General features: G+C 41.7%; 1 protein-coding gene across 1 annotated transcript in view; it reads right to left on the reverse strand.

Annotated features, from left to right (window-relative positions):
* The window catches only part of LSm1 (U6 snRNA-associated Sm-like protein LSm1), a 45707-nt gene extending 31643 nt beyond the window's left edge, over positions 1 to 14064 (reverse strand). Inside the window, exon 1 of the mRNA XM_070095643.1 lies at positions 13873 to 14064. The gene's annotated coding sequence lies outside the window, so the exon portion shown is untranslated. The remainder of the gene's footprint in view (positions 1 to 13872) is intronic.
* Between the last annotated feature and the right edge of the window lie 1783 nt (positions 14065 to 15847).

Below are 15847 nucleotides of genomic sequence, written 5' to 3' on the forward strand. Positions count from 1 at the left end.
GACTACTCTCTGTGTTTACCTGGAGTTTACCTGGAGAGAGTTTCGGGGGTCAACGCCCCCGCGGCCCGGTCTGTGACCAGGCCTCCTGGTGGATCAGCGCCTGATCAACCAGGCTGTTGCTGCTGGCTGCACGCAAACCAACGTACGAGCCACAGCCCGGCTGATCAGGAACTGACTTTAGGTGCTTGTCCAGTGCCAGCTTGAAGACTGCCAGGGGTCTGTTGGTAATCCCCCTTATGTGTGCTGGGAGGCAGTTGAACAGTCTCGGGCCCCTGACACTTATTGTATGGTCTCTTAACGTGCTAGTGACACCCCTGCTTTTCATTGGGGGGATGGTGCATCGTCTGCCAAGTCTTTTGCTTTCGTAGTGAGTGATTTTCGTGTGCAAGTTCGGTACTAGTCCCTCTAGGATTTTCCAGGTGTATATAATCATGTATCTCTCCCTCCTGCGTTCCAGGGAATACAGGTTTAGAAACCTCAAGCGCTCCCAGTAATTGAGGTGTTTTATCTCCGTTATGCGCGCCGTGAAAGTTCTCTGTACATTTTCTAGGTCGGCAATTTCACCTGCCTTGAAAGGTGCTGTTAGAGTGCAGCAATATTCCAGCCTAGATAGAACAAGTGACCTGAAGAGTGTCATCATGGGCTTGGCCTCCCTAGTTTTGAAGGTTCTCATTATCCATCCTGTCATTTTTCTAGCAGATGCGATTGATACAATGTTATGGTCCTTGAAGGTGAGATCCTCCGACATAATCACTCCCAGGTCTTTGACGTTGGTGTTTCGCTCTATTTTGTGGCCAGAATTTGTTTTGTACTCTGATGAAGATTTAATTTCCTCATGTTTACCATATCTGAGTAATTGAAATTTCTCATCGTTGAACTTCATATTGTTTTCTGCAGCCCACTGAAAGATTTGGTTGATGTCCGCCTGGAGCCTTGCAGTGTCTGCAATGGAAGACACTGTCATGCAGATTCGGGTGTCATCTGCAAAGGAAGACACGGTGCTGTGGCTGACATCCTTGTCTATGTCGGATATGAGGATGAGGAACAAGATGGGAGCTAGTACTGTGCCTTGTGGAACAGAGCTTTTCACCGTAGCTGCCTCGGACTTTACTCTGTTGACGACTACTCTCTGTGTTCTGTTAGTGAGGAAATTATAGATCCATCGACCGACTTTTCCTGTTATTCCTTTAGCGCGCATTTTGTGCGCTATTACGCCATGGTCACACTTGTCGAAGGCTTTTGCAAAGTCTGTATATATTACATCTGCATTCTTTTTGTCTTCTAGTGCATTTAGGACCTTGTCGTAGTGATCCAGTAGTTGAGACAGACAGGAGCGACCTGTTCTAAACCCATGTTGCCCTGGGTTGTGTAACTGATGGGTTTCTAGATGGGTGGTGATCTTGCTTCTTAGGACCCTTTCAAAGATTTTTATGATATGGGATGTTAGTGCTATTGGTCTGTAGTTCTTTGCTGTTGCTTTACTGCCCCCTTTGTGGAGTGGGGCTATGTCTGTTGTTTTTAGTAACTGAGGGACGACCCCCGTGTCCATGCTCCCTCTCCATAGGATGGAAAAGGCTCGTGATAGGGGCTTCTTGCAGTTCTTGATGAACACAGAGTTCCATGAGTCTGGCCCTGGGGCAGAGTGCATGGGCATGTCATTTATCGCCTGTTCGAAGTCATTTGGCGTCAGGATAACATCGGATAGGCTTGTGTTAATCAAATTTTGTGGCTCTCTCATAAAAAATTCATTTTGATCTTCGACTCTCAGTCTGGTTAGCGGCTTGCTAAAAACTGAGTCATATTGGGACTTGAGTAGCTCACTCATTTCCTTGCTGTCATCTGTGTAGGACCCATCTTGTTTAAGTAGGGGCCCAATACTGGACGTTGTTCTCGATTTTGATTTGGCATAGGAGAAGAAATACTTTGGGTTTCTTTCGATTTCATTTATGGCTTTTAGTTCTTCCCGCGATTCCTGACTCCTAAAGGATTCTTTTAGCTTAAGTTCGATGCTTGCTATTTCTCTGACCAGTGTCTCCCTGCGCATTTCAGATATATTGACCTCTTTTAGCCGCTCTGTTATTCTTTTCCGTCGCCTGTAAAGGGAGCGCCTGTCTCTTTCTATTTTACATCTACTCCTCCTTTTTCTTAGAGGAATAAGCCTTGTGCATACATCGAGTGCCACCGAGTTAATCTGTTCTAGGCATAAGTTTGGGTCTGTGTTGCTTAGTATATCTTCCCAGCTTATATCGGTTAGGACTTGGTTTACTTGGTCCCACTTTATGTTTTTGTTATTGAAGTTGAATTTGGTGAATGCTCCCTCGTGACTAGTCTCATTTTGTCGGTCTGGGGCTCCACGCATACATGTCTGAACCTCAATTATGTTGTGATCTGAGTATATTGTTTTTGATATGGTGACATTTCTTATCAGATCATCATTGTTAGTGAAGATGAGGTCTAGTGTATTCTCCAGTCTAGTAGGCTCTATTATTTGCTGGTTTAAATTGAATTTTGTGCAGAGATTTAAAAGCTCGTGTGAGTGTGAGTTTTCATCAGAGCTGCCTCCTGGTGTTATTACTGCAACAATATTATTTGCTATATTCCTCCATTTTAGGTGCCTTAAGTTGAAATCCCCCAGGAGCAAGATGTTGGGTGCAGGAGCTGGAAGATTTTCCAGACAGTGGTCAATTTTTAACAGCTGTTCCTGGAATTGCTGGGATGTTGCATCCGGAGGCTTGTAGACTACCACAATGACTAGGTTTTGGTTCTCGACCTTTACTGCTAAAACTTCCACTACGTCATTTGAGGCATTAAGCAGTTCTGTGCAAACAAGTGACTCTGCAATGTACAGGCCAACCCCCCCCCCCTTTTGCCTGTTCACTCTGTCACATCTGTATAGGTTGTAACCTGGGATCCATATTTCGTTGTCCAAGTGATCCTTTATGTGGGTCTCAGTGAAAGCCGCGAACATTGCCTTTGCCTCTGCAAGCAGTCCACGGATGAAAGGTATTTTGTTGTTTGTTGCTGGCTTTAGACCCTGTATATTTGCAAAGAAGAATGTTATCGGACTGGTGGTATTGTTGGTACTGGGGGGGGATTTTTTTTCCGGCATTAGTATCTGTATCTGTTGGTTTGGAGTGGAGGCCATCGACTGTGGTTCCACTCCAGGAATGACTGGATTTGGTGTACGATTTCTGCCATTTCCTGCCAGTTTTTTTTCCTTCCTGGCACTAAAAAACCTCTCCCTCTTGAGTGGCTGTGGCTACCCAGGTTTTCCCATGGCCTGGATGTTTTGTATCTTTTTGTCCCCTTTAGATGGTATGCCTGGCAATTTAAGTTATAGCACAGTCTTTCCTGTACTGAAGAGGTACACATTTCAGGGTGAAAAAGCTTACAGGAAGGGAGTTTGCATTTTCCTGTTGTCATATGGGCATGACATTTTCTAGGGTGGTCATAGTTGCATGTCCCATCTGTTTTTCCAGATTTCCCATGCCAGCAGATACCAAGTGCATAGTATGTGCACAGGCTTGGTTTCCGTTTGCCTTGGGTTTCTGTGACTGTATTCCCTGTTGGTGCATGTTTCCCTGTCTTATTCCTATCCTCCCTAGCACCAACAATGGAGCTCCCACCAGTTGTTTTTGGTAATTTATCCTCACTATTGCTATTGGAGTCCTCTTGTTTGCTATTTCCTGCGGTATTTCTAGTTTGCAATATTGGTTTTATCTTATCTTTGACTACACTTGTTTCCCTACTATGGCTCCTGTCCTCTATGAGGTCATTTATATGTATTCCTTCCTGCGTATAATTCCCGACTACCTGGACAAAATCTCCAGCTTCACCATTACTGTCTCCCAGGACAGTATCTCCAGCTTCACCATTTCTGTCTCCCAGGACAGCACCTCCAGCTTCACCATTACTGTCTCCCAGGACAGCACTATCAGCCCCACATTTACTGACTACCAGGACATCACCTCCAGCCTTACAGTTTGTGACTACATGGCCAGTATCAAGGGCAGTACCATTCAGCCCAGACTTTTTATGTTCCCATCTGTTGTAGAAAGCTTCCAGGTTTTCTATGAAAGCAGCTTTGATGTTATCCTCTTTTAATACCCTTGTGATTTTAGTCCACAGATTTTCCTCATTTGGGCATACCCAAAAACACTTCTCTGTTTTAATACTGCTTGTAGCTAGTTCTGGGATATCTGCACAAGGAGCGTGACACCAATTTCCACAAAAATGACAATTTATCCATGTGGAAGCCCGTTTGTTTGACTGACCACAGACTACACACAGCTTCATAATGATTTGAATGGTTGATTTACTGCAATTCTACTAGCAACCTCTTGAATATTATATTAATAACCTTAAATGAAGCTCTAGCTATTTGTATTTCTGTTTCTAACTCTTTTTGTATATTGGACAGCTTACCGTCACGTTCCTGATTTTTAATGTTTGTGTTTATAAGGGCGCCTACAAACCCATCCGTTTACAGTCTGCTTTATTGTCCAACGAAACTGTTTGAAACCAGTCCCGGGTTCGGACCAGTCAAGGGTTCGGACCAGTCAAGGGTTCGGACCAGTCGATCTGCTCTGATCAGTGGGTCACTTATTTAAAACATACTGGTCGGTGATTTGAGCTAACACATGAAGGATCTACTGGAAATTATCTACCCGAGTAATATGTGATTTGACTGATACAAAAGTATAACTTGCGTGTTGAAGAGCCGGTGATATCTGGCAGCTCCTACAATGACGTACAGTCGACCTCTTTGTTTATCAATCGCTGTATCTGGCTTTTCTATTTTTGTTTTTTCCGTCTCCACCACAATAAATGCTATATTATCACTATAGTTGACTGGTGCAAATTTTGGAGGAAGGACGCTTTTTCTGTAGTAATAATTGCTTCTCGTTGTGTATATTGCGACCGCTGGTAACTACAGGTTATATGAAATTCACAGTAACGTCTCGTATTTCAAGAAAAAGAAACTAATGAAAGTCACTCCACTCCACTAAGTACCATTATAATACTGGTTAGTTGCTACTACAACACTGTATTCTGCTATTCACTGGTATCACTAGATTATATGCGAGTACACTAGCAGGCCAGGAAGATTATTAAAAACAGCTGACCTGTGGTAAGTTTCTGGCGACTTCTGGCACCTGCCTCTATAGGCTTATCACTTCATTTACAAATTCACCTGTTTTCAAATGACACTTTAGCCTTTATCATCAATATACTAGGGAGCCACTGTAGTATACACTATACACTATGTATACTCAATGCTTTCAGGGAGACTTTCTTTCCTCTGACACAAAGTTCAATTATTATTATTTTTTTCACACGGGAAACAGGCCTATGATTCCCCTCTGGCAGTAAACTCTGCTAGGTAATGCACACTAATTCTCCTTTTTTGACTCAGTATATAATGTTTTCCGCCCAAGATTGGTTCCAGGCGCTAGAGGGATGTATCGTATAGGATTGATGACACAAATTAAAGTTCTAGCACGTAAGAGCGACCGTGAAAACACCAGAACACCGACTTTTCTGGTTATTCCTTTAGCACGCATTTTGTGCGCTATTACGCCATGGTCACACTTGTCGAAGGCTTTTGCAAAGTCTGTATATATTACATCTGCATTCTTTTTGTCTTCTAGTGCATTTAGGACCTTGTCGTAGTGATCCAATAGTTGAGACAGACAGGAGCGACCTGTTCTAAACCCATGTTGCCCTGGGTTGTGTAACTGATGGGTTTCTAGATGGGTGGTGATCTTGCTTCTTAGGACCCTTTCAAAGATTTTTATGATATGGGATGTTAGTGCTATTGGTCTGTAGTTCTTTGCTGTTGCTTTACTGCCCCCTTTGTGGAGTGGGGCTATGTCTGTTGTTTTTAGTAACTGAGGGACGACCCCCGTGTCCATGCTCCCTCTCCATAGGATGGAAAAGGCTCGTGATAGGGGCTTCTTGCAGTTCTTGATGAACACAGAGTTCCATGAGTCTGGCCCTGGGGCAGAGTGCATGGGCATGTCATTTATCGCCTGTTCGAAGTCATTTGGCGTCAGGATAACATCGGATAGGCTTGTGTTAATCAAATTTTGTGGCTCTCTCATAAAAAAATCATTTTGATCTTCGACTCTCAGTCTGGTTAGCGGCTTGCTAAAAACTGAGTCATATTGGGACTTGAGTAGCTCACTCATTTCCTTGCTGTCATCTGTGTAGGACCCATCTTGTTTAAGTAGGGGCCCAATACTGGGCGTTGTTCTCGATTTTGATTTGGCATAGGAGAAGAAATACTTTGAGTTTCTTTCGATTTCATTTATAGCTTTTAGTTCTTCCCGCGATTCCTGACTCCTAAAGGATTCTTTTAGCTTAAGTTCGATGCTTGCTATTTCTCTGACCAGTGTCTCCCTGCGCATTTCCGATATATTGACCTCTTTTAGCCGCTCTGTTATTCTTTTCCGTCGCCTGTAAAGGGAGCGCCTGTCTCTTTCTATTTTACATCTACTCCTCCTTTTTCTTAGAGGAATAAGCCTTGTGCATACATCGAGTGCCACCGAGTTAATCTGTTCTAGGCATAAGTTTGGGTCTGTGTTGCTTAGTATATCTTCCCAGCTTATATCGGTTAGGACTTGGTTTACTTGGTCCCACTTTATGTTTTTGTTATTGAAGTTGAATTTGGTGAATGCTCCCTCGTGACTAGTCTCATTTTGTCGGTCTGGGGCTCCTCGCATACATGTCTGAACCTCAATTATGTTGTGATCTGAGTATATTGTTTTTGATATGGTGACATTTCTTATCAGATCATCATTGTTAGTGAATATGAGGTCTAGTGTATTCTCCAGTCTAGTAGGCTCTATTATTTGCTGGTTTAAATTGAATTTTGTGCAGAGATTTAAAAGCTCGTGTGAGTGTGAGTTTTCATCAGAGCTGCCTCCTGGTGTTATTACTGCAACAATATTATTTGCTATATTCCTCCATTTTAGGTGCCTTAAGTTGAAATCCCCCAGGAGCAAGATGTTGGGTGCAGGAGCTGGAAGATTTTCCAGACAGTGGTCAATTTTTAACAGCTGTTCCTGGAATTGCTGGGATGTTGCATCCGGAGGCTTGTAGACTACCACAATGACTAGGTTTTGGTTCTCGACCTTTACTGCTAAAACTTCCACTACGTCATTTGAGGCATTAAGCAGTTCTGTGCAAACAAGTGACTCTGCAATGTACAGGCCAACCCCCCCCCCTTTTGCCTGTTCACTCTGTCACATCTGTATAGGTTGTAACCTGGGATCCATATTTCATTGTCCAAGTGATCCTTTATGTGGGTCTCAGTGAAAGCCGCGAACATTGCCTTTGCCTCTGCAAGCAGTCCACGAATGAAAGGTATTTTGTTGTTTGTTGCTGGCTTTAGACCCTGTATATTTGCAAAGAAGAATGTTATCGGACTGGTGGTATTGTTGGTACTGGGGGGGGATTTTTTTTCCGGCATTAGTATCTGTATCTGTTGGTTTGGAGTGGAGGCCATCGACTGTGGTTCCACTCCAGGAATGACTGGATTTGGTGTACGATTTCTGCCATTTCCTGCCAGTTTTTTTTCCTTCCTGGCACTAAAAAACCTCTCCCTCTTGAGTGGCTGTGGCTACCCAGGTTTTCCCATGGCCTGGATGTTTTGTATCTTTTTGTCCCCTTTAGATGGTATGCCTGGCAATTTAAGTTATAGCACAGTCTTTCCTGTACTGAAGAGGTACACATTTCAGGGTGAAAAAGCTTACAGGAAGGGAGTTTGCATTTTCCTGTTGTCATATGGGCATGGCATTTTCTAGGGTGGTCATAGTTGCACGTCCCATCTGTTTTTCCAGATTTCCCATGCCAGCAGATACCAAGTGCATAGTATGTGCACAGGCTTGGTTTCCGCTTGCCTTGGGTTTCTGTGACTGTATTCCCTGTTGGTGCATGTTTCCCTGTCTTACTTCTATCCTCCCTAGCACCAACAAAGGAGCTCCCACCAGTTGTTTTTGGTAATTTATCCTCACTATTGCTATTGGAGTCCTCTTGTTTGCTATTTCCTGCGGTATTTCTAGTTTGCAATATTGGTTTTATCTTATCTTTGACTACACTTGTTTCCCTACTATGGCTCCTGTCCCCTATGAGGTCATTTATATGTATTCCTTCCTGCGTATAATTCCCGACTACCTGGACAAAATCTCCAGCTTCACCATTACTGTCTCCCAGGACAGTATCTCCAGCTTCACCATTTCTGTCTTCCAGGACAGCACCTCCAGCTTCACCATTACTGTCTCCCAGGACAGCACCTCCAGCTTTACTATTACTGTCTCCCAGGACATCACCTCCAGCCTTACAGTTTGTGACTACATGGCCAGTATCAAGGGCAGTACCATTCAGCCCAGACTTTTTATGTTCCCATCTGTTGTAGAAAGCTTCCAGGTTTTCTATGAAAGCAGCTTTGATGTTGTCCTCTTTTAATACCCTTGTGATTTTAGTCCACAGATTTTCCTCATTTGGGCATACCCAGAAACACTTCTCTGTTTTAATACTGCTTGTAGCTAGTTCTGGGATATCTGCACAAGGGGCGTGACACCAATTTCCACAAAAATGACAATTTATCCATGTGGAAGCCCGTTTGTTTGACTGACCACAGACTACACACAGCTTCATAATGATTTGAATGGTTGATTTACTGCAATTCTACTAGCAACCTCTTGAATATTATATTAATAACCTTAAATGAAGCTCTAGCTATTTGTATTTCTGTTTCTAACTCTTTTTGTATATTGGACAGCTTACCGTCACGTTCCTGATTTTTAATGTTTGTGTTTATAAGGGCGCCTACAACCCCACCCGTTTACAGTCTGCTTTATTGTCCAACGAAACTGTTTGAAACCAGTCCCGGGTTCGGACCAGTCAAGGGTTCGGACCAGTCAAGGGTCCGGACCAGTCGATCTGCTCTGATCAGTGGGTCACTTATTTAAAACATACTGGTCGGTGATTTGAGCTAACACATGAAGGATCTACTGGAAATTATCTACCCGAGTAATATGTGATTTGACTGATACAAAAGTATAACTTGCGTGTTGAAGAGCCGGTGATATCTGGCAGCTCCTACAATGACGAACGGTCACCTCCTTGTTTATCAATCGCTGTATCTGGCTTTTCTATTTTTTTTTTTTTCCGTCTCCACCGCAATAAATGCTATATTATCACTATAGTTGACTGGTGCAAATTTTGGAGGAAGGACGCTTTTTCTGTAGTAATAATTGCTTCTCGTTGTGTATATTGCGACCGCTGGTAACTACAGGTTATATGAAATTCACAGTAACGTCTCGTATTTCAAGAAAAGAAACTAATGAAAGTCACTCCACTCCACTAAGTACCATTATAATACTGGTTAGTTGCTACTACAACACTGTATTCTGCTATTCACTGGTATCACTAGATTATATGCGAGTACACTAGCAGGCCAGGAAGATTATTAAAAACAGCTGACCTGTGGTAAGTTTCTGGCGACTTCTGGCACCTTCCTCTATAGGCTTATCACTTCATTTACAAATTCACCTGTTTTCAAATGACACTTTAGCCTTTATCATCAATATACTAGGGAGCCACTGTAGTATACACTATACACTATGTATACTCAATGATATCAGGGAGACTTTCTTTCCTCTGACATGAAAAGTTCAATTATTATTATTTTTTTCCACACGGGACACAGGCCTATGATTCCCCTCTGGCAGTAAACTCTGCTACGCAGTGCACACTAATTCTCCTTTTTTTTGACTCAGTATATAATGTTTTCCGCCCAAGATTGGTTCCAGGCGCTAGAGGGATGTATCGTATAGGATTGATGACACAAATTAAAGTTCTAGCACGTAAGAGCGACCGTGCGACCGTTGTGATCTGAGTATATTGTTTTTGATATGGTGACATTTCTTATCAGATCATCATTGTTAGTGAAGATGAGGTCTAGTGTATTCTCCATTCTAGTAGGCTCTATTATTTGCTGGTTTAAATTGAATTTTGTGCAGAGATTTAAAAGCTCGTGTGAGTTTTCATCAGAGCTGCCTCCTGGTGTTATTACTGCAACAATATTATTTGCTATATTCCTCCATTTTAGGTGCCTTAAGTTGAAATCCCCCAGGAGCAAGATGTTGGGTGCAGGAGCTGGAAGATTTTCCAGACAGTGGTCAATTTTTAACAGCTGTTCCTGGAATTACTGGGATGTTGCATCCGGAGGCTTGTAGACTACCACAATGACTAGGTTTTGGTTCTCGACCTTTACTGCTAAAACTTCCACTACATCATTTGAGGCAGGGAAAATCATTGATTTTGATGATGTGATAGATGATTTTTGCATAACTGAAGGCAAGGAAATGTAAGATCAAATTCACTGAGATGTTACCTGTACTCAAGGTCAAACGTAAGATCAGATTCACTGAGATGTTACCTGTACTCAAGGTCAAATCTGAACTAGTGTTTCTCTGATATTGCAATGTTTTCCTTTATTTTTCAAGTTTTTTTTTAGCATTGTTGAAGATGAATAAATGTAGAATCTGTTGGCTGTACTCAAAGTGGTATGTGAGTTTATGTTTCCTCAATATTACTACGATTATTTATTTTATCATTAATAAAGTTGAGAAGTATTCTCCTGTTCAGTTTATGTCACCAGTTTATACACCAATACATAAAGGTGGTGACCCTACAGATTTAAACAACTATAGGCCAATATCAAACTTACCATTGCTATCCAAAATCTTTGAGAAACTCGTGCACAGGAGACTGTATTCATTTATAACGTCACAAAACATACTCAACCCCTGCCAATTTGGATTCAGGAAAAATAAAAGCACTAACGATGCAATCATAAAAATGCTAGATCTGCTTTACACAGCATTGGAAAATAAGGAATATCCACTAGGAATTTTTATTGACCTAAGAAAAGCTTTTGACACAGTAGACCACGGCATCCTACTCCACAAACTTGACTGTGGAAAATATTTTAATTTTCCGAAACTATAGTGCCTAATAGGTGTTTAATGTGTCTATATGGGTCAAAAATGTATTTGAAAATAGAATAGAACCAAGAGTTCCCTTTGCGCATGCGCGGATGTGCGGGGGGAGAGGTGGACGCGGGCCATGGGAAGAGGCGGATTGTTTTGAATGTGGTGAGGAGGCTGAGAAAACCGGGAATGAGGAAACTGGCGTTCACGGGGGCCTAAGGATCAATATAGGCCTCAATTCATAATAGGAAGTGTCGTGACTGTCCCTAGTGAAGAGTGAGGGAACGTGATTTACGGGACCACTGTAAAGGGGTGGTAAAATTAGTGAATAATGTTCGACCGGGTGGCAGGTGCACGGCCAGGGTGTGTGTCCAGGGGACATACCCGTGTGTTAATCCTCGCTCATCGGCCTCAGATCTTAATGGAGTGACCTCTAATTTGTATAATAATTATGAGACGTTAAATCGTCTTGTGAATGGTAATGTAATCAGTGATAATAACGCTAAGTTAAGAGAATGTGTGAAGTGAAATAAGTCGTTTTGCTCCGAGTGAACACGTTAGACCTCGTTGTTCCCGAGACGAGGAAAGTGAAGTTCCTTGAGTCACGACTTTTAAAGCGGGACAAACCAACGGATACCTCGTCCTGCTGGAATGAGAACCGTGTCGGTGTAGCAGGACATCGAAAATGAGATGGTGAATGGAGGAAATAAGGAGTATCAATCACCCACAGTTAAGTAACCCTTCTAGTTATAACAAACTTATGCTGGCCAGTTGTGTTATGTTGTAATTAGATAGGTTATGAGTGATCCAGCTACATCAAGTGACCACCAGAGAACATCTGGTAAGTGATGGGATTATGTACAAATGTTTTCCTTGATGGATGTATCCAGGTGTATCCTACCCCCCCCCCCTTCATTCAGCTAAACTAATATAATCTATACAGTCCACAATTAATTAGTAGCACCGTACTTGTGGGTGCTATCCAATCCATACTGGTCTCGGATAGATATGGATAAGATTGTGAGGTCGAGGGGACCACTTGCCGCGACCAGGGGTGGTTAAGTTTTCTCACATGTCTACGCGGGGTGACTACGGTAAACAATATGATTGTCTCCCAATGAGATTACTGGTATGTATATAATGTTGAGGTACATACCGGTAAGCACCCTAGAAAATTTTCCATATCTGCCCGCTGCTATTTTCAAATACATTTTTGACCCATATAGACACATTAAACACCTATTAGGCACTATAGTTTCGGAAAATTAAAATATTTTCCACATTGACCATTACGGTATAAGATAGATTTAGATTTTGCCACCGAAGTGGCTAGTTTATTGTGCACCCCATATCCATCCTGTGGACGGTAGCGCGAGAGCATATGGATACACAAAAGGCCTAGGAACTAGGCCCCAAAGGGTTAACAGGAATACATATGGATTTATATCTACATATCTATAGTTCACTTATCTGTTACAAGCAAATTTAGGAAATTTGCTTAGTATATCTGGTATCTTATTTTCATTAATAAGATATCTTGACATGTCACATAGGTTATTATACTGTCTGTCTCTGTATTCCTCAATAAGTGGACAATTAAGCACATAGTGTTCAAGAGAGTGACCATATGCCTGATCACATAATTTACATTTAGTTTGATCATCATCTGTGTGTTTCCCAAACTGCCAGAAGTACTTGTAACCAAGCCTAAGCCTGGCCACTACAACATCAGTCAGTCTGTTCACATTGCAAGTTGCTCCATAAACATACTTATCTACGTTCATGTTATCATAGTGGGTTATAGATCTACTCAGGCTTCTAACTGCATTCCTATAACAATCATCTTCATTATTTACTTCTCTCCTAATATTATTCCTAATGCTAGACACAGTTATACCAAAGTTATATTCTATGTTCTCCTTCTGGATACTCTTCTTGGCTAACATATCAACTTTATCATGAAGGAGTAATCCAATGTGTGATGGGATCCATAGCAATTGTACATTAATTCCTTTGTCCCTAATTTTTGAGTATCTATACCTGGCTTCCCCAATGAGCATGTTGTTGGAGTCATTATATGAGCCAAGAGCCTTCAATGATGACATAGAATCAGTAATGATGATAGAGTCAAGCTCAGTGTCATAGGTTAGCTTTAGCGCCATTAGGATTGCAAACAATTCAGTTTGCAGTGTAGACGCCCAGTTGTTAATTCTTATGCCTAACTCAACAAATTTATTATCGTTCTTAACTAGGGAGGTGGCAACAAGAGCAGATGCAGCCCTGCCAGAAGACTCCTGTTTAGATCCATCAGTGTATATAACTTGTGATAACTTATTACTACCAGCTAGGCGAAAAATTTCTTCTTGAGCAGTTGCTCTAACAAGAGATTTAAGGAAGGGATTACTAGCAATGAGCTTCTTGGGAGGGACTTGTAGGTATGTGATATTAAATGAACACATCTTCCATGGAGGGGTGAAATGCTCTTGTTGCCTACAGTGATACAGTTCATGCAGGTTATAAAACTTAATGCAATTGCACGTTTTCACAATCCATTTAGATCTGTGTGTATTTACCTCTAGACACTTGGTAAGATTCACTGTGACAGTGTCTGGTTCGTTTCTCAACATTCTAATACCGAGTACAGTGTTAATTTCAACAATCCTATCACTGATTCTAGAAATACCAAGCTCCTTCCTCATGTTAAGAACTTTTGTAGATCTGGGACAGCCAAGAATAGTCCTGAGAGCTTCATTTTGCATTAACTCCAAGGGTCGGAGGGAACTTTCTCTAGCTAATATCAACATGGGAGCAGCATAATCAATTAAGGACTTACGGTATAAGAGGCCATGAGCTTGCACATTTCAAATCTTACCTTACTAATAGGTATCAGTATGTCACCATTAAAGACACAGCATCAACAACACAGCCACTTGATACTGGAGTTCCGCAGGGAAGTGTCCTTGGTCCCCTGCTCTTCCTCATATACATCAATGATCTTCCAAACGTATCTCGACACCTGAACCCCATTCTCTTTGCTGACGACACGACTTATGTCATCTCTCACCCTAATCTTGCCACCCTCAACACCATTGTTAATGAGGAGCTGATCAAAATATCGACTTGGATGACAGCCAAAAAACTTACGCTTAACGTTGACAAAACCTACTACATTATGTTTGGTAGCAGAGCAGGAGATGCGCAAATTAACATTAAGATCGACAACACTCTAATTGCCAGGCATAATGAGGGCAAATTCCTAGGCCTATACCTCGACAACAACCTGAACTTCAGCACCCATATCCAACACATAACCAAAAAAGTATCCAAAACGGTGGGGATCCTCTCCAAGATACGATACTACGTGCCGCAAACTGCCCTTCTCACACTATACCATTCACTTATATATCCATACCTCACCTATGCTATCTGTGCATGGGGTTCAACTGCAGCAACACACCTAAAGCCAATAATAACCCAACAAAAAGCCGCAGTAAGAATAATCACTAAATCCCATCCCTGGCAACACCCCTCCCCCCCACTCTTCATAGATCTAAACTTACTCCCTGTTCAGTACATCCACACTTACTACTGTGCAATCTATATCTACAGGACCTTAAATTCCAATATTAACCTTGACCTAAAACGCTTTCTTGATAGTTGTGACAGAACCCACAGGCACAACACCAGACACAAACATCTCTATGACATTCCCCGTGTCCGACTAAACCTTTACAAAAATTCAATGTATGTCAAAGGCCCTAAAATCTGGAACACCCTACCTGAAAATTCCAATACTGCAGACACATTCATCACCTTCAAAACTACCATCAGAAAACATCTTATCTCCCTGATACACCCTGTCAACTAATAATACGAATACCACCTGGTGGTTCACACTTACACTCACTCACCCATTTGACCATAAACAGAAATATCAATCTCAATCTCAAAATAATGAATCTTAACTTGTGATACTCCAATACTGAAACTATGTATAGTGCCAAAACAAAGCATTCACATTGCTAAACTCACAACTAGTATTTAGTCACTTAGCCATAATACCAACTTACCTCATAATTTTGTAATATTTTAAACTTAAGATTTAATATGTCTCCTCGAAATGCCTAGCCATGCTAGGTGTTCTAGTGGTACACTCTGTAATTATTATTTTACTACATGTAAACCACACAATAACCAAATTCTGGAAGATTATTAAAAACAGCTGACCTGTGGTAAGTTTCTGGCGACTTCTGGCACCTTCCTCTATAGGCTTATCACTTCATTTACAAATAAAGGTTATAATATTTTCTTATTATTCTACAGTGAAGATAACATCTTATTATCATACTAAAAAGACTATCTACTACACGAGGGTCATTAAGACTATCTACAATACGAGGGTCATTACTAGGAATAAGGTAAAATTTACACGTATGTTAGCTAAAAAATAGAAAATCATTCCCCTCCCTTTCTGTAGCTACATTCATCAGACACCTTTTGGCACTCTTCTTGAACTGGTTCATGCTATGACTGGCTTTGACATGTGCGGGTAGTCTGTTCCATTCCTTTATTGCTGTACAATAAAAGGTGTTTGACGCCTGGCCAATGAATGTGGGTACTATAAAGTTGTGCTCTCTCCCCCTAGTACTATGATTGCTTTGGTTCCCAACCTTGACAAAATTGACAGCAAGATATTCTGGACACTGTGAGCAATTTTATAAACATGATTTAGCTTCAGTTGTTTTACTCTGTCTTCAACATTCAGCATATCCAACTGCTGTAATTCATCCTGGCCTACATGTTCTCTTGGTCCCAGCCCCAGGATGAATTCTGCCCCGGGTGACACC

The sequence above is a fragment of the Cherax quadricarinatus genome, chromosome 4, assembly GCF_038502225.1.
Source record: "Cherax quadricarinatus isolate ZL_2023a chromosome 4, ASM3850222v1, whole genome shotgun sequence".
In the NCBI taxonomy this organism is placed as follows: Eukaryota; Metazoa; Arthropoda; class Malacostraca; order Decapoda; family Parastacidae; genus Cherax; species Cherax quadricarinatus.